Below are 18363 nucleotides of genomic sequence, written 5' to 3'. Positions count from 1 at the left end.
GGTGCCTCTATTCTCTTGAGATCCAGTGTCCATAAATCCTCTTTAGTTTGAGAACCTGTAAAAATAGAAGAGATCCTAATGTGAGGAAAATGCAGTCTCACCTTTTGCATTATTACTGAGACACAGGTCCTATAGCTTACTTGCTTTTTAGATATTCAGACTTCTATCTCATTCATTGAGAAAATGCACTCTCCATCAGAGGGCTGCTCTTTCAGCATTCCTTCTGAATCTGTGTTACTCTGCAGCAAAGAAGAGATGCTGCACAGGGAGAGCGGGTGCCTTAGAAGGGTATCCCAGCAAGCCAGCACATTGAAATACGAGGCATCGAGCAAGAAAGATGTGCTTCATAGCCCAGAGATTAGGATACTAAGGAAAGCGTCCTGGGTTCTACTCCTGTGAATATAAATGCATTTTAGATCAAATACGTCAGAACCAGTTATTGTCAGACACAAAGGTACCTTCTGACATTTAACTCTCATGTTAGTAACTTTCACTTGCAGAGAAAAAATTGTACTGTTTAAAACTTCTTCACATACCTCCTTTACTTAAGGAATGTTTCAACACTGATGAGGCCTTATGCTTCTCCCTTATTTCCCCCTTATTTTAATTTATTGCTAGCCAATGTTCAGGGTGACCTCAGAATCATGGGTTTTCACAGAGGTATGCATTCTTTAGAAGGTGAACTCCACAAAATCAGTTGTAAACTCTTAAATAAAAATCGACCCTGTGTCATATAAGAAGCTACACAACAAAACAACCAATTCCATGCTATGCTCATAAAAGCCTCTCAAACATAACCCTCAGCACAGAGTTGTGCAAAGCTGCTCAAAAAGGAAATTCATATATCATGGAAAGCACTTGAACTGTTTTGTGTTTGCTCTTGAATCAAGTTGACAGGATGGCAAAAAAATACTTCTCTTTGTTCTCACCATATCTAGAGATGGTAATGTCTCTTGTGCACAAAAAAACCCACCTAATAGAAATTATTGCTTCCCACTACAATTTCCCCTCATTGTTCTGTCACTGCTGAACTAATCAGGTCACTGCACAGAATACCACAGCAGCGTTGCAGCCATGCACTGAGTTAATACGGGCAGAGTTGTAACAACATTTACCTCATAGGAATCTATGAAAGTGTTAAAGTGTTGTGTAACCTTTTTAGACTAGTAAAAAAAAACAAAACCAAAAACCCTCTGGAGCTATGAAAAAATATATTCTGTGTTTAAGCACAGTGATGATGCTCCAAAGGTACAATGGACAAATGTTATGCTAAGCAGTTTCAACTGCATATTCAAGAACTCCTTTGAAAGCCCTTTGTACAGCTGCATAGTTTAGAGAAGTAATACAATTAAGAGAAGCAACTGAAGCTTTAGAGTCTGCCTACTAAATTTTACTTTTCAAAATTAAGATGCCATAAAAGTGCTTGAAATCTCAAAAATTTAATGTTTTGCCAATTACTAAATCAAAATGACAAATAGCTAAATAGAGCTATTTAAATCTCCTCAACTGACAGGCTATATTTCAGTCTCATGAAATCTGAAGCTGCAGAAATACTAACATCATCCAAAAGAATATTAACAAAAAGAATGTCAGTGGAGTTTGTGCTAGATTGCTGCTGCCAGTGGCAGAAATGTTTCAAGGTTTTTCTAGACTGGCCATTTCAGAACTAATACTACTCTAATGCTAATTAATTTAGTTTAAAATTTGCTTTTAAAATTTATTTAAGTGAGTATACTCAGCACTAGAAACTCCCTGACAGCTATACCTCAATATTTATGATTTGTCTAAAGACTTTTCTAGGTAAGTTTTTTTCATTAGTCTCTACTGCATTAAATGTAAAGTCAGTTCATTGTTTCTATTCCATTTTCACACTTGACATGTCCATGTGCAGTGCTCTATTGATTTTAAGCAGCTTTGCACCTTTGATTGTATTTTCCTTTTGTTCAAAAGTCAGATTTCTTTCCTTCATTATTAAGAAACAGTTTAACCTTTCAGAGACAGAGGGGACAAGAAAGTTGGGATTTTAGACCCGCCACAACAAATGGTTAAATGGTTACATTAACAGACATAAGATGCCTCCATCTTGTGAGAATATTTGCTATGAGTCTTGGTAGAACAGCTGACTAGAGCAACTCACCCTTTTAGAAAAACAGGCAATCCCTGCCATATTGTCAATCCCTGACATATTATTTCATGTGTTTGCCTTCAATGCAGTTGAATTTAAGCAGGCAGGTCTATCTGTTCTGGGAGGCTTACTGCCTTTCTATAGTCTACAAAATATCTCCTCCCCATTATAGTTGCAAATATTCCTGATACAGTCCAAAGCACACTCGTCACCATGTAAATAATTTGTAAAGTGTTGTGGAATAGCTTTGGATGAATTTTATCCTGTAAGCTTGTTATTTTCCCCTTCATTTTCTGCTCAGTATTTTTCTTCATGGCAATTTGTTTTGTAGCTTTTTACTAGACTGCTTTCATAGTGAAAGTAATGGAACTATGCTGGGCTGGTTTCTAAAGCTTCCCATTGATCATATCCATTCCTACAACTTTATCTGTTGAAGTAAGCGTCTCTCTGTTACCGAGTGTACTAGCAACTCATTGTCAGCTGCTGAAGAACTAATCTTAGCCTTGAATGAACACATCTAGCAACATACACAACATCTGGAGAGAAAAGTGTGGATTTTACAAAGAAAGAGAAGAAGACAAGCACCAGGAAGCCCACACAGTTGCAGCATCTTTCTAAACTATATGCTTAATTTCCAAAACAGATTATTTTTATAACAGAATTTGTACGAGGTTTGGTTTGGTCCAGCTAACAGGTCACAGCTGGGTATCTAACTGTCTGCCACAACTTGGCAATCCCATTGCCACCTCCCTGTCTCTTGGCTAAGGTGTCTTTGTCCCGGTCTGCTATGGCCCAGGCTTGTCACAGCAGGTGGCTCACACCACCCCGCACTGCCTTAGGTCACATTTGTACTCAGTGACACTGATCTTTTAGGACAAAAATGGGGGAAGAAGGGATTTAATTCTCTTCTCCATTGATAAAGTCCCACCCCAATGAAAGCTTCAAGGTTGGCTGACAGGCAGCTGTTGAAGAATTCAGGCATCAAACCAGTGAATCTACCCCACAGGACTTTACTTCTAATTACTTTTTTCTGTGTTACCATAACTATTCAGGAAGAAATCTCACTTATGGCAATTACTCAATAATTTTTAGTTTGGTTCTAGTAATCCTTCCTCTCTGCCATTTTCTTATTACTTTTGTGATCTTGTTGTACTTCAACATAAACAAGCAGTAAGCTTTGATGTATCTGTATTTGGCTATATATCTATTTTAGTACCTTCTGCAACAAAGTTCTTTTTTATTTCCTTGTCAGATTCTAGTACAATATGAATACATCATTGTAATAATTTTAACCTGCCTTGTGTGTTTTTTTATTTCTTGCATTTAACTTATTTATTTGAAATATCTTCCAAGTGTGCTGATTTTTGTCCTTTTCCCACACTTTCCTTCACAACTTTTTTCTACATCCTCTTCACTTGTTTTTATAGTCTCCCTTGTCTTCTTTCCTCCAGACAAGTTTGCATTATTCACACAGATTGACTACCTTAAGTACACTTTACCTGATTATTTAGGAATACTGCATTTTGGTACAAGTTGTGTGTCTCTCCTTTTTAGTTACTGACATGAATTTTGCTTGTACCTCCTGATATAATACCATTTTCCAATATATCTTTCTCATCCATTATTGTCCTTCATAGTACTATCTTCCTTAGCTTTCAATTTCTTTCAACATTTTATTTTCTTAGGAGAAATATTTATCACTGAGGAATCCTTCACATAGTTTGTGTTTAAAACTGAAGGGTATATATCAGAGATTAGAGGTGGGCATGTAATGGTTAGTCTATGTGATTAAAGGCTCATCTCCATGAACCCAAAGGAGTTCAGTGAAACAATGACAGTTGGGGGGACCCCAACAACCTCATCAGAGCAAAGGGAACCCCCAACATGGCTCCATCTCATGGCCCCAGGACAGCACCCACCAGCCTGATGCCTCAGTCAATCAATGGGAGGTGATTATGGACTTTGGGGATGTGGGAGTCATTACAGGATGTCAGGAAAAGCCTTCTGCAATTGTGAAAAATGTATTGTTCAGGGGAAAGATCAAAGGTGAGGAAAAGAAGGGATAAAAGATGACTGGTGAGGAACAAGCAAGAGAAAACAAAGGAAAAATGGGATAAAAAGGATCAGTTGTGTGCCGTGGGCTGGTCAGCACAGTTGTCTGGCCATTCCCTAGACCTGGTCACCGCAATCTGTCCTGTCTTCTCATTACAATCCATTTCTAACTATTTTCCTAGGTGCAGAGATTTCTGTCCTGTGTGCACATGTGTGCCTGGGGACTTGACTGCTGCAGCTGGAGTGGGAACAGGGGCCTCAGGGACCAGCATGTCTAAGGTGGCAGCAACTGGAGAGACCACAGAACGTGTGCATTGTGCGCAGGTGTGTAAGTCAGTGGGTAATCACTGGTGTGCCTCAAGCTGGACTATCCAGTGAATGGGATAAGGGGCTCAGTGGATGGGTACTGGAGCAGCCATAAGTCTGGTCTGGATGCTGAGGAGACCAGGGGGTCTGACAGCTGGCTCCTGAGGGACCAGGGGTTCCATGCCAGGTACTGGAAAGACCATGGGGTCTGGAGTGGGCTACTGGAGGGTTCATAGATCTGAACCAGCTAGTAGAGTGTTTATTGCATGTGTTGCATGTGTGCACGTGTCTATGTATGAGCCATCTGGGGAAACAGGGTATCCAGGGACAGCTACTGAACAAGGCAAGCATGCAATGGTGGCTACTGGAGGGATCTATATTGTGTGGGAATGTGTGTGCACGTGTGTGCATACAGGATAGCACACCAGCAACTGGAGTGGGGTTGTGGCCTCGGAGGCTCCTATGTCCAGGTGCCAGTTACCGGGAAGCCTGAGTGCCTGACCCCAGCTGCTGGAGGGATACAAGTTGTGTACTTTCATCCTGATTAGCTAGAAAGGAGAACAGAATGAGTTCATTCATGCTGTTTATGTTTGCATGAGTGCAGTGTTTTCTGTCTGTGTTGATCCATGTGGCCAGTGGTGTAAATGTATTTGCATGGGTGTCTATTGAGAAGCTGGATCTGGGACCATGGAGCTGTAGCAGTTTCCCTCTGTTTGGTTGCTGAATTAGGCAGATCCTCACAGAAACACCAGAGAACAGTGTATTCTGAGTAGGATTTGCAAAAGCCCCTTAATGTACTCTTAAATGAACGGGGAATTTATCATGGGCTTCAATAGTAGTGGATTCCAGCCAGGAAAGAGATTTTAGAATCAAATAATTTTTCAAACTACATTTTTTAGAAAACATCTACCACCTGTTCAAAAAGTGCAGTCTCTCACATTTACACCCTATACTCATGCTATTTTGGGCTTCACACTCCTTTTTTTACAATCTGTGTATAATAGAATAATTCTTGATTTATACCAGCATATCAGAGAAAAGAATCAGTTCCCAAGTGTTTTTTATTAACTAACTGATAGAAAGCATATATGAATTATAACAGGGCAAGTTAATAACAGGAGCTTTAGTTGTCTGTGGTTTTAACAAGAAGGCTGCTATTATTCATACTGCATTTATGCCATATGAATACTACTAGTGTTCTCAGATGTTCCAAGCTATACAAGATATTTTCTTTTGCTTGCTTTTATCAGCACTACAAAATAGATGGGGAAATGTGATCATCTTGTGTACAGCAAGAATCAAAAAATCATTTCTGTTCCTTCTCTGCAAAACCTGAAAATTCATTACTGATTCATAGAATCATAGAATATCTCAAGTTGGAAGGGAACCATAAAGATCATGGAGTCCAATTCCCTGCTCCTTGCAGAACTACCTAAAGCTAAACCATATGACTAAGAGCGTTGTCCAGATGCTCCTTGAATTCTAACAGGCTTGGTGTCGTCACCACTTCCCCGAGGAGTCTGTTCCAGTGACCGATCAATCCTGAAATGTGTTGGCATCATTCAATATATCTGTAGAGGGTAAATTTAGACATGGAAATATAAATTACTATTTATTCATCTGATGTTTTACAGTGTTGCACATTGCAACATTTGGGTTGTCTTTATTGACAGTTTTAAGAGATACTTCTCTCTCTCTCTCTTCATGCATATATACATGTGTGGTTCTCAAAGATTATGGTAGTTCTAATGATTATTTTAGTTCCTTATTTAAATATATAAAATGTCAGTCTAATTGCAGACATTTCTGGAGTTTTATATTTTCTGTCAATATAGCAGAGTCTCAGAATGTCAAGAAAAAAAATTCCTAGTTATAGAACCTCAGAAACACAGGTCCAGAACACCTGTTTTGTTTAAACTTTCTTTATAATTTCCATTTATATAATGATTTTAAATATATATTTTTGTCTCTGTGTATATATATAATTTTCCATGACTGAGAGTAACTTTACATGGAACAGTGATAAATCTGCAGTTGCAACTTTGAAGTGCTTGAAGTTTAGAATGTAAGAATGAATAATAATTCCTAAGTGGAGTCCCGTGATTTTATTGAAAATAATTTCTTAATTCAATGTCTTTGTTTTTAAAGATAGCATGATAAGATTGAAAATATTTTGGTTATGTCCAATGTGTTTGCATTTTATTTGCTTCTTACTTGCTTAAGAATATATTTTGGGGTTCCACATTTGCAAGTTATGTGTCAAGCCGGAAGTTTTGCATATTTGTATAGCAAGGAGAATTAGTATTTTCATTGTTATAACAATTTAACTTTCCATATTTATTAAAAATGGATGTCAATTGAGAAATTAATAAATCATTAATGTCCAGAAAGTTCTTCTCAAACTTCAAAATAAAAGTGTCACCTCTTCCAAAGCTTTCTAATGTCTCTTGAGTCTGAAAATGTAAAAAAATATTCATTACACAAGTGTCTCTCCTTGAAATTTAAAAAAAAGCAACAGAAACTTGAGTGTACATTTTTGAGCTGAAGGAACAGATGAAGGAGCTCTTCTTTAATTACTATGACAGCATTTGTTCCAACCCTCTCAAACGTTCAGCTAATTCCCCAGCAGAGATGTTAACTGAGAAGGTAAGATCACATCATCAGCTTCCTATATCACACCCCACACTTCCTCAGCTATAATCTGGCTATCCTGCTCACCAAAATCAGCCTAACTGCAGTAGCACAGACTTCAGCAGTGTGTGATTTAATCCTGGGAAGGCACACGCAGGCACATTTGGCACATGGCAAGGGAGGAAGGAGCAGGAGGTGGACCCAGTCAGCTGCAGCTGGGATCCAAAACGTAGTGTGAGAAGTTGCCTGCTGAGCAGTAAATCTCACAGGTAGGCTGAGCAGATGTGTGCCTAGCTTCCAGTTTAACTCACGCACAGGGAGCATGAGTGATCAGGAGCTCTGCCATCAGGATGTGCAGGCTAATGCAAGGGAATTAATGTGGGGATTGGCATGGGAGGGGGTGCATAGGGGTCCATGGTTGCTACTCAGTGTTGCCAAAGTCAGTGCTGGGGTGGTGCTGAGATGCCAATGGATGGTGTCCCCTGAAGGTGAGGAATGTTATCCCTTGCAGTCTATGGCACATCAGAACCCAGACTGCACTCCCAGGGAAGTGCCAGGGAGTGGCGGAGTATATAGATTTTTATTACTGAGGGTATATAGGCACATATTGCTAAAGGAAGTATACCAGTCACTGTATATACTTACCTTAAATTCAGATTTAGAAGGAAGAATTTGGAACTGAAAAGGCTCTCCTGAAGCATGAAGACGAGCCCCAACTGCTATAGCAGGCGGCAATTTCTTCATCATAATTCCTTTAGCTATCTTCAAGATTGAGCTTAATCAGTTTATTAGGTTTGAATTCCCCCTCCTCCCCCTGCCCTGAATGTCACTCCTCTGATGGTTAGAAGTGTTATAATTTACAACCTAATTTAATTTATGGGCAGTTTATATTCATCATGTTCTTGTGTCAACATCATCCTTTACCTTAAATAGGGTGCTTTTTTTTCTCCCTGGAGTTTATGCATGTGATGGAGGCTGTGGGACAGTGATTTATCTCCTTGGTTATATCTTCTCTTACCCTTTGTTTTGCAGGCAAAAGAAGGAAAGCCATTTTTCTTCTTCCAAATAGGCATCCTGTTCCCCACATGTTCCTGGAAGCATTATTGTGTTGAATCTACTGCAGTATGAATGAATCTTTTGTAAACATGGGTGGCCAGTACTGTATATATCACCAAAGCTTTTTATATAAATGTATTTTTTCACTTGTCTCTTCTGAAAATGCCTTTCCTGGATGCAGTCTTTGATGTCTTTTGTCTTTTTCTTTTTCACATTCTGATCTACCAGCATATTGAGATTTGTTCTTTGTTATTTGTAATGATCTTGTGCTTGTCCTTATTTGAACAGCATCCAATATTTTCTTAGACCATACCTCCACTTTTTAAAAAATATTTTGGATTATTTACTATTCTTGCTACCTTATTAGTGTCCTGCAACATGCCTGTCACCCTTCTTAATTTCTTGTTATCTGAAACGTAGATATTGAAAAATATTAATGAAAAGCAAAGCGTCAAACCAGACCACCGTGGAAACCTGCCATTCTCATTGATAATCAGTGCCTGAATATAGCTTTGCACCCATTCTTTCTGAAATCTAGACCCTGCTTCCTAAGTTTGTTTATGAAATGACGTGTGAAACAACGTCAAAAGCCTTACTAACCCCGAGATATTTGACATCCACTTTTCTTCCGGTATTCGCAATGCCTGTTATCCTCTCATAAAAGCAAGTCATATTGGTCTGACGCTACCTGACTTTGGCAGAACCATGTAGGCGCTTACTCACCGCCTTGTCCTTTTGTAAGGGCTTACCAAACTGTTTGATTATTTATGCCATTACTTTTTCTAGGAATTGAGGTTCAGCTATGGGTTTATAAATACCCAGATCCTTCTTTTTTTTTTTGCTTTTAACAGATGGGCACTGCTTTTTTGCCTCTTGTGTTACTGTTGAAAACTGCAAAGTCATTAAATACAGTTTCTATTTCACCATTACTGACATTAAGGAAATAAACCAGCACCCAGAACAGACGCATTTATAAACCTGATGCACAACTACCTCCCTGATAACAGCAGGTGGTGGGAGAGGGAAGTTCAAAAAAGCAAAAGATTTATTCAAGGACAGACATTCCAGAAATGAGAGGAGTGTGACAAAATTTTTGTTATTTTCCTCAAAATTACTATGCAGAAAGGTTTTGCAGCAGAATATTGTTTCAAAATGGGTGCCAGCATTTATGTATACATGATGCAGTCAGTGCCTCTCTGAAAATGCTAGCTATAAATTAAAATAGTATCAATGTCAGGACATTATTAACAGAACTTAAACATTACTACTCAAAGACACAACATTTGACCAATACGTCAGGGAGCGCAATATAAAAATATTCTTATATTCAAAATAAGAAACAGAGTGTTATAGATTGTTAATCACAAAGTCCTGAGAAGAAGTAATGAGAAATGGATAGGAAATCTGACACAATCATATGGCTGTGGAGACTTATATCTTGCTTCATGGAGGTGAGAGGCGATTGGTTAGGCTTTGTGGAGTATGACACACGTCAAGCCAGCCAACAACTGCTGTAATTACTGGAAAATAGCCTGCTAGAGTACAATACAGATGAAAATTTAGAAAAAAAGATACTAGGATCAAGGCCTTTCTGAAATGTCTCTGTGGACTCATGTCTCAAAACACCGTTTGGAAAGTGAGTTGAAATATTCTTTTATTCAGAGAACTATATATATAATAAAGAGCAGCTTTTAGAGCAGCTGAGAGAATTTTAGAGCAGTTAAAATCCACCTTTCAACTCCCAGCCCTAGGATTCTCATATTTTGTGTTAAGGAATCACTGGATAAAATCCACAAACTAGGCTAGGTAGGAATTGGGAACCATGATTCACTATCCCTTTGAGAAAATTCAAACTACTTATTCACCAACTCATACTATCTCTGGGTCTGTGAATTTTAAATTCATTTATTTGCTCATGGTATTGCAAAGGAGAAATCATATTTAATCTTTTTATCAAAGCCATAGGACAGGACTTTGGATCTTCTTTCTTGAGAGGAAAAACTGAGTTTGCTGATTCTTGGGGAGATGAACTAGCCATGGTCATCTATGAAAGGCTGATGCCATAAAAATAATTTTCATGGAAAGCACTGGCTACAATTGCACCCATGTTCACTACTTGCATTCAGGTCAATCCCCTCAAGAGCCTTGGGTCATGGAAACCTGAGTATGTGGATCTATTTCTAAACAGGCTTAGGTGTGAGGTAAATTGTTGTGCTACACAGAAAGGGGCGATTCTGAATATTGACATGGGTAGCTTGGAGCTGATGGCAGCCGAACAGAGGTTTTCTGGTTTGCAGCTTCTGTTTATCATTACAATTACATTTTAAAAGCCATTGTGTGTAGCCTTTAGTGAAAATAATTTACTTTTCACTTACCTTTTCCTGCACATAAACTGCTTAAGGTTGCCTGCAATCAACAGAGTTCACCAGTCTTGATGTAAGATTGCTGTTGCACTAATAAATTCATTTAGGCCAGCTGTGTTTGTGTGACTGCCTGTACCAGCAACTGGAGTGGGGTTGCTGCTTCAGGGGCCCATATGTCCAGGTGCCAGCAACTGGAGAGAATGGGGTGCAGGGGAAGCTACTGGGAAGACTGAGTAAACGCAGCTGCTGGAGACCCATATTGTATGTATATATGTGTATATATATTTCTCACCACTGGACCTCTACTCTGTCAAGCTAAAGAAGGGAGCAGAATGAGGCTGTGGGTGCTCCCTGATTTGTGTGTGTGTTCTGCATATCTGTCTGATCTGTGGCCGACCATGAATATGTACATATGTATATATACATGTATGTATATGTGGCATAGGTGTTCTGTGTGTGTGCACACCTGCTGGGAACACATCTTCAGCTTCACTGCCGTTTGGGCCTGGGGACATGAAGTGGATGCAGCCTTACCTGTCAGGCTGTTGGATCCAGCATAATACATTTTCCTCTAACAGCACTCAAAGCTGAAATTCCTCCTAAAAGCTCCCTGGAAAACAAAACAAAACAAAACAAAGAACCGAAACCAAACCAAACCAAACAAAAACAAAAAGAAAAAACCCTAAAGACATAAGGAAAGCAGTGTAATGAAATAATGTTGTTTATTGGTTGTTTGTTTAAATTGTTTTTCTTTCTAATAAGTCAGTTAATTGTGGTTACATTGCTCGTCTAACCACGGTGTCCCCTAAGGCAAAGAAAAGAACTTAATGTAGCTAAAATAACGGCGCCTCAACCCTGAATTTGCATTAACAGAGAGTTGTTAAAATTTCTTTTGTTCCTTATTTTTCTAGACCAGTAATTTTTGGAAACAAATATTACTTGGCACTCAACAAAAACATATCATCTGTTTCTTTCAAGCTTGTCTTAAAGACCGTCTGTGCCTTTGTAAGGCAAGGAAGGAGAGAAACCGTCCTTCACTTAAGTTGCATAAGTCAGTTGGACTGCCTTCCTTTATGAAGCCTATTTAGTGGACCAATCCCTACCTATAAAAATGCTCTAAAGTAGCTTTTCACATCACCTTATATAATGCTTTCTCTATGGGCTTTCTTTGCCACACTCCGAGATCAGTAGTTCATATATTTTAGACAACAGAGAATTGAAATAGGCAAAGCTTTTTGTCTCTTTTTAGTAATGGCTTTGGGTGCATCTATGCATTGATTTTGGATTTAGGATGCTGGAGACATGCTTTTCAGCTGAATGGTTTTCTTATGTCTATATTGCAGTATTGCAACACTAACACAATGGCACCAGGTGGTTTCCTCTTGGTGAAATGAGAAAGCATACCCCTTGGGTGCCCAGTGGATTCAAGGTTCTCCAACAGTTAAGTGACAGTTCATGAGTAAATGTCACTGCTAGTACAGATACAGTGAGGGTGAATGATCCTAAAACCACAACAGATTGTGCCAAATCAGCCCCTAGTCCTCCTCACTAGCTTACTAATCTGTCAGTAATGTAGACTCACCAATTGAACAATCCAGTGTTACCAAGGTCTTTGTTTATTATCTCTGTATTATTACTAAATAGTAATTTTAGGTTCCTTGAAATTAAAAAAGTTACTATGTTAGATCAGAAAGTTTTTTTCAAAGAAGAGAAGACTCAGTCATCTTTGCAGTATCACCAGTAGCCTAGTAATTAGACTTTATGAGGGATGTGGTGGTACTGGGACCTGATTATAGATGTTCCATATTCCATAAAGTGCCTAACCATTAAACTTGTGTGATTCTATTCTTTGAATTCTCTCAGAAACTGAGAAACTTTTGTTAAGGAAAATGCGACTGAAAACTAAATATTCCTGTAAGAAATTTCACTAGCAAGTGTTTAACATATTATTCTTTTCCTCAGTGGTTGAAAAGCCAAAACCTGGGCTTAACATGAAAATGTATTTATTAATTCTTCATAATTGATGCAGATTTCAGCTATTTTTCGTGTGATTTTTATCACATAACTATTAGCATATTCCTATTTTTCAGGATAAATTTCTACATAATTATCCTTCCTTGGTTCAGAAATCTTATATTCTTATATACTGTATACATGTACCTAGTTCACTTTTTTGGCTCATCTGAGCAGTTCATGATCCCATTGTATCACAGCTTATTGTTCAGAAACAAATCTTAATTGCCTCAATTTTCAAGCCATTACACAGTATTGCATTTAAGTCAGAGATACAGTTGGTATCCATCTTCTGAATTTTGTTCAGCTCCCCTCTCTGAAAATAAATATTTTGTTAACTTGGTTACATGTCAGACTTTATAGGAGTCTGAATAGATATTTTTGCAAAAAATCTGCGAGAGTTTGTGTGTTTTCCTTAGATACGGAGTAAGAATTTTCCCAGTGAACACCACCAACTTTCTACTGTGTTATTTCAATAGGTGTGTGAAGGGGTGCTACCCACAGCCATAATAAACTCGTTTTTATTGTTCGTGCCAATACAGATCTAGTCTGTCTTATCTGTAAATAAAATACAGTAAATCTGTTTCAAAATAATATTCTTTCATTCTTATGTATTTAAAGGAATCGAGCAGATAATCAGTTACTGATTTTTTAATCTCCCAGAATTCTCAGATGAGGCTTGATGCACCTTCACGAGGACGTTGTCTACCTGCTCCTGCCGGGTGTCCCTACCCAGGCGCCAGCAGCGGGGGCTTCAGGGGTGGCCTCTGTGAGGGGCTTCAGGAGCAGCCTGTGAGGGGGCTTCAGGGACAGCCTCTTTGAGGAGGCTTCAGGGGCGGCCTTTGTGAGGAGTAGCTGGGGCTGCCCCAAGCGGGACACAGCCAGTTCTAGAAGGTTCCATCCAACCCATCCAACCCATCCCAGCGCAGCTGAGGCTCTCAGAGAAGATGGTACATCTCAGGGAAAATATATTTGAATAGAGAGAGGGAGAGGAAATAAAAGTAGTGAAAGACAAAAGAAACACCAAAATCAGAGGATGGGGAGGAGGGCTCGCTCCCTGGCAGAGCAGATACTCCCTGCCACCCATGGAAGACCTGTGCTAAAGAAGATCTTCCTGAAGCACTGCAGTCCACGGAAGAACTCATGCTGGAACAGAGGAAAGGTGAGAGAAGAAGGGAATAGCAGGGAGAAACTGCTAAGTACTGACAATATGGTGTCCTTCCCCACTTGCTGGCTGAAGGGACTGAGTGTAATCTGAGGTGACAAACAGAGAAGTGTGGATTGAGGGAATGAAGTTCAGCCTGGGAATGGGGATTTGTTTCAGTGTTTGTCATTTTGTTTCCCACTTTTTCAATCAATAATTAAGTATTTACTTTAACTGAAAATAAATTAAGTTAATTTTCCCAAGTCATATCTGTTTTGCCCACAACAGAAATTGGTAACCATTTTCCTTGTCTTTATTTTGACCTATGAGTTTTCTCATTCCTGTTCTTCCTGTTTTCCCTATATAGGCTGAGCCAGTGGCTAGGTGGGAGTTTGGCTGCTAGCCCAGGCTAACCCACTGCGCTGGTTCACCAAGTTATATACCTGATTAAGAGAGTATACAGTCCATAGCTGCAAGTAAGTTGTTTTACATAAGGTGGGAGGTGAAAGCTTAAGACTAGACAATTTCCCTGCCTTCATAGCCCTGGAAAAACCCCATTCCACCACCTCCAGTCCCAGCTGTCCCCATCAGAGCACTGAAGATTGTTTTCCCACCAGTGGCTGACCATGGCTGCCTTTAGCATCAAAAAGCAGATGCTGTAGCCAGGGGAGGTGTTCTAGAGGAAAACCTGACATTGTGCAAAAATAGTTTGTGTCTTCAGCTTTTGGCACTGGACAGGTTTGAAAGCCCATGTGGCATCCAAATTCTAAACCAAAACTCCCCAGTCCCCCCAAACACAATGGACCTGTCAATTTATGTCAAAGTACCATATGGTAACAGAAAATATGGACTTAAAGGATAAGTCCATAGGCTTATCCTTTAAGAAAACTCAATAAAGAAAATTTTATATTTAATGTTTTTAGAATCTTTGAGATAGATATTTCCCATTTTTCAGCCTCAATATAAATAGCTTTTTTATTGGTGGTGTCCTACCAAACTGTTTCACGTTTATATTTAAACCTATAGTTTAGCTCAAAAGAGACACCCTGGCTTACTTCACTGATTCTTAGAGCACTGAGATTACCACAAATGTCATAACATGGAGTGTAAGTTGTTGTGATTTCAATGGCTATTTTATATTTTATTTAAAACAGTCCAAGGTAAATGCAAGTTCTTCAGGCATTCAATACAGTCCTTTTGAGTATTTCAGTATGTAAATTTTCAACAGCTTTCTCAAAACAGCTCACTAGAGATTCAATGAAATAAAGTCCAATAAATGTCTTTGACAATGATGGAATTTAGAGCTGTGAAGGGACACAGTAATTTACTAGGTTTGTTTTACATTTATTTACGGTTCTGTGAAGCTTTCGTGTAACTTAATATTGACTTTAATCACAACTGAAAGACAATTTCTTTGGAAGCTGTGTTGAAGAAGGAAAGATAGATGCTGTATGCAAGATCAAGTTCAGCAGCAGCTTAAATAATGGAGTTAATATATGTATTCTAGTGAAATAACTTATCTTACACCAATACGACTATTACTGGGTTTGCTAAGCAAGTGTAATTCACTTTGGTATTCTTTGAGTATTAAATATAGTTTTATTGTACTGTAACTTCCACTGAATATCATAGAGACTGCGTTTTCTTGTAATAGTTATTGGCTTAAGATTGCAGGGTCATGTTAACTTTTTTGCATTAACTTTTTTTCTCCTTTTTCCCAGTATAAGTAGATCCCCAGTTTTTTGTTGCAGAGTGAAACTCATACAAAAATCAGGTATAGGTGATACAAACTAATTTAATGGGAAAATATACACAGACATAGGCATCGATAACTTTTAGTTAGGATGATAATTATTTTCTAGTTCAACCTACCTGTTGAAGAAGATTTTCCATCACATTAGATCAGGTTGTCTACAGTTTTTTGACTAGTTGATTTTTTAAAACTACTGCAAATGGAGATTACCCAGCCTTTCTAGGGGCCTAAGTTTCCATCACTCTTCTAGTAAATTTTTTCCCCTATGTGTGTAGTCTGACCCTCTCAATCAGGGTCTTATGCATTGGTAGCCATTTTTTTTTTTGTTACAATATCTGATACTACCAAAAAGAGTTTGGTTCCAACACCTCTGCAACTTCCCCTCAAGTAATAGTAAGTTGCCATTAGAGCCTCTCTCAACCTTTTGCCAGGAGAGACTCAGTTCCCTTAGCCCAGGATCCAATTTGCTTTTGTTACTGCAACAGTGCATGGCTGACTCATGTTCAGTTTGTTGTCCCCTCAGGTCCCTTTCAACAAGGTTCCTCCCTGGCCACCTAGATCCTAGCCTGTACTGAACTCTGGTTATTCTGTCCCAGCTACAGGAATTTACACTTGTGCTTTTCTAAACTTCATACTGCTCTTGCTAGCCCACTCTTCCAACCTGTCCTGGTCTCTCTACAAGGGATCTCTCCCTTCTGGTAGGTTCACCTCACCATTCAGTTTGGTATTGTCAGGGTGCTTTCAATCCCATAGTCCAGGTCATTTATGAAGATGTTGAACACTGTGGGGTCATTATCGATCCCTGGGCTTACGACAGGATGCCAACCTGAGTAAAAACCATTGATCACCACCTGATCTGTGTGTGTGACCTGCTAGCCAATTTCCTACCCATCTTGCAGACCACCCATCCAATCTGTAGCTTGCCAGATAAGATTTAGACCAAATTTCTTTTCTATAAAAATCTTCTATAAAATTTGCTGCTCTATAAGAGGAAAGGAAAAGGGAGGAGAATTATAGATTAAAGATTACACATAGTAAGAAATATCCCCCACACCTTGTACTAAAAGTACATTAGTATTTCCTAATAAAGCATGCTTAGATTAAGCAAAACTAAAATACAAGTTGTTCATGCAACCTTAATGCTGTTCCCTTAGAAATATGAATTATAATGATTTATGTCATGAGACATAAGAAATGAATAGCAGAACCAGCCATGTGAGGATTTAATGGAAAGGGGGAAATGGCTGTTCATAAAGCACATGTGGAGCCTGGCACAGTGTTTGCATATGAGTTATCTGGAATTGGTTAGTTTGGTTAGATTTTAAAATTTTTATTTCATTAAAATTTGTATTTTAATACTATTAAAATTCCATTCATTTTTCATGTACTTTCTGAAATTATTGAAGGGTGCATTTATTTTTTTTTTCACTAGGGAAAAATGTGAACTCCTTTCCTTCTTTACCTTCCAACCAATTACCCTTAGCTAGTATGTAGCTCTCCAGGGAGTCACTCCTACATCTAAAATAGTTCAACGCCTTCCTTGAAAAATGTAAAGAATAGGATACTTGTCGTCTTCAAAACTTTTTCTATTCACAGTTAGGATGGAGGTGCCCTTACACAAACTTTTCATCCTCAATGTCAATATACTTAGTCATTCTTGTATTGCAACAGTCAGGTTACTTTTTAACTGCTTCTACTTCCTACTTCTTAGCAGAGTTACTGTTCAAAAATAAGCTGCTATACAGTACTTAGAATTACTAGCAGTAAGTTGAATATCCAAGAATACCATTTGTCTTAATAATCAATGTCCAATAATCCAAATGGAATGTCCAATAATCTCAAACAATGCAGCCAGTAGTTCTCATGCTTTTTTTTTTTTTGACAAACAAATATTTTAACATATATAAACATTATTGTCATGGTAATTAGCATGTGTTTAGCTCCTGTGTTTGAGAATTTAACTAAAAGGTTTTGGAGTAAATGAAAATTATATCACTAATTTCAATGGACAAAGATCCAATTTTCACACAGCAGAGGAAAAAGCCAAGCTTGACGAAGGCAATAAAAATTTAGAGAAATCCTGCATGGTTGTTATGCTTTGTCTACTAGGCAGACAGAAGCATTTCCACTGCTGTCAATTTGGTACTTTGTAGTGGATTTTTGCTCTTTTCTGAGAAAAAAAAAATGTTTTAATGAGTGTCTGTTATGCTGTTAAACTAGAGATAGTCATCTGTACATGGAATTTATATTAATTTGGTAATGTTCATCCTTTAAGTTCTGTTGCTTACCACCTTTCTGTGTGTTGCTTCAATAAGTATTTTTGACGAGTCTAAGAGGAATGTGTTTTGGATATTCCCCTAAAACCAAATAAAAGTTTAATTTCTATTAAAGAGTATTAAATACAAATTTAGAAAAACCAAACCACCAAAGCAGCAGAGCATGTAGTTATGATACATCTAAAAAAGAAATAAGGTTCTAATTGTCCAAATCATTGCTTCGGAATCCACACATACAGTGGCTCTGTTACTGCAAGAAAAAGTAGCATGTGCTGGAATGAATTTCTGCATAAAGCTGTAACACTATATTGAGGGCTGATGTCGTTTGAAGGAGTAGGAAGATACTTGATATTTACAGTATATTCAGATATTCAGTAAAGACAGGTATTTTATTCAAAGGATTTTACTCATGAAAAATATAAAGTAAAATTTTTTTAAAAACCTTATAGATGAAATTGATGGTACGTATTTACTGCGAAATTCTGACTATTATAATACTAAATTTAGGACAAGAGGAAATGGCACAAATTGAGACAGAGCGGTTCAGACTGGATATTAGGAAAAATTTTTACACTGAAAGCATTATTAAGCATTAGAATGGGCTGCCCAGGGAAGTGGTTGAGGAACGATCCCTGGAGGTATTC

General features: G+C 38.3%; 1 long non-coding RNA gene across 2 annotated transcripts in view; it reads left to right on the top strand.

The window, feature by feature from the left end:
• Positions 1–9186, top strand: part of LOC106901158 — a 39527-nt gene extending 30341 nt beyond the window's left edge. The window contains exons 5-6 of one of the 2 annotated variants that reach the window (XR_001414260.1): positions 4360–4501; positions 8147–9186. This is a non-coding gene — a long non-coding RNA (uncharacterized LOC106901158). Of the gene's footprint in view, positions 1–4359; positions 4502–5733; positions 6756–8146 lie in introns of those variants that run through there. The other variant, XR_001414259.1, reaches the window with a different exon arrangement.
• Positions 9187–18363: the final 9177 nt, after the last annotated feature.

This window comes from Calidris pugnax, unplaced genomic scaffold (genome assembly GCF_001431845.1).
Source record: "Calidris pugnax isolate Ruff unplaced genomic scaffold, ASM143184v1 scaffold44, whole genome shotgun sequence".
NCBI classification, from domain to species: domain Eukaryota; kingdom Metazoa; phylum Chordata; class Aves; order Charadriiformes; family Scolopacidae; genus Calidris; species Calidris pugnax.
Note: the sequence above shows the minus strand (reverse complement) of the source record. Positions and strands in the feature narration are given on the sequence as shown.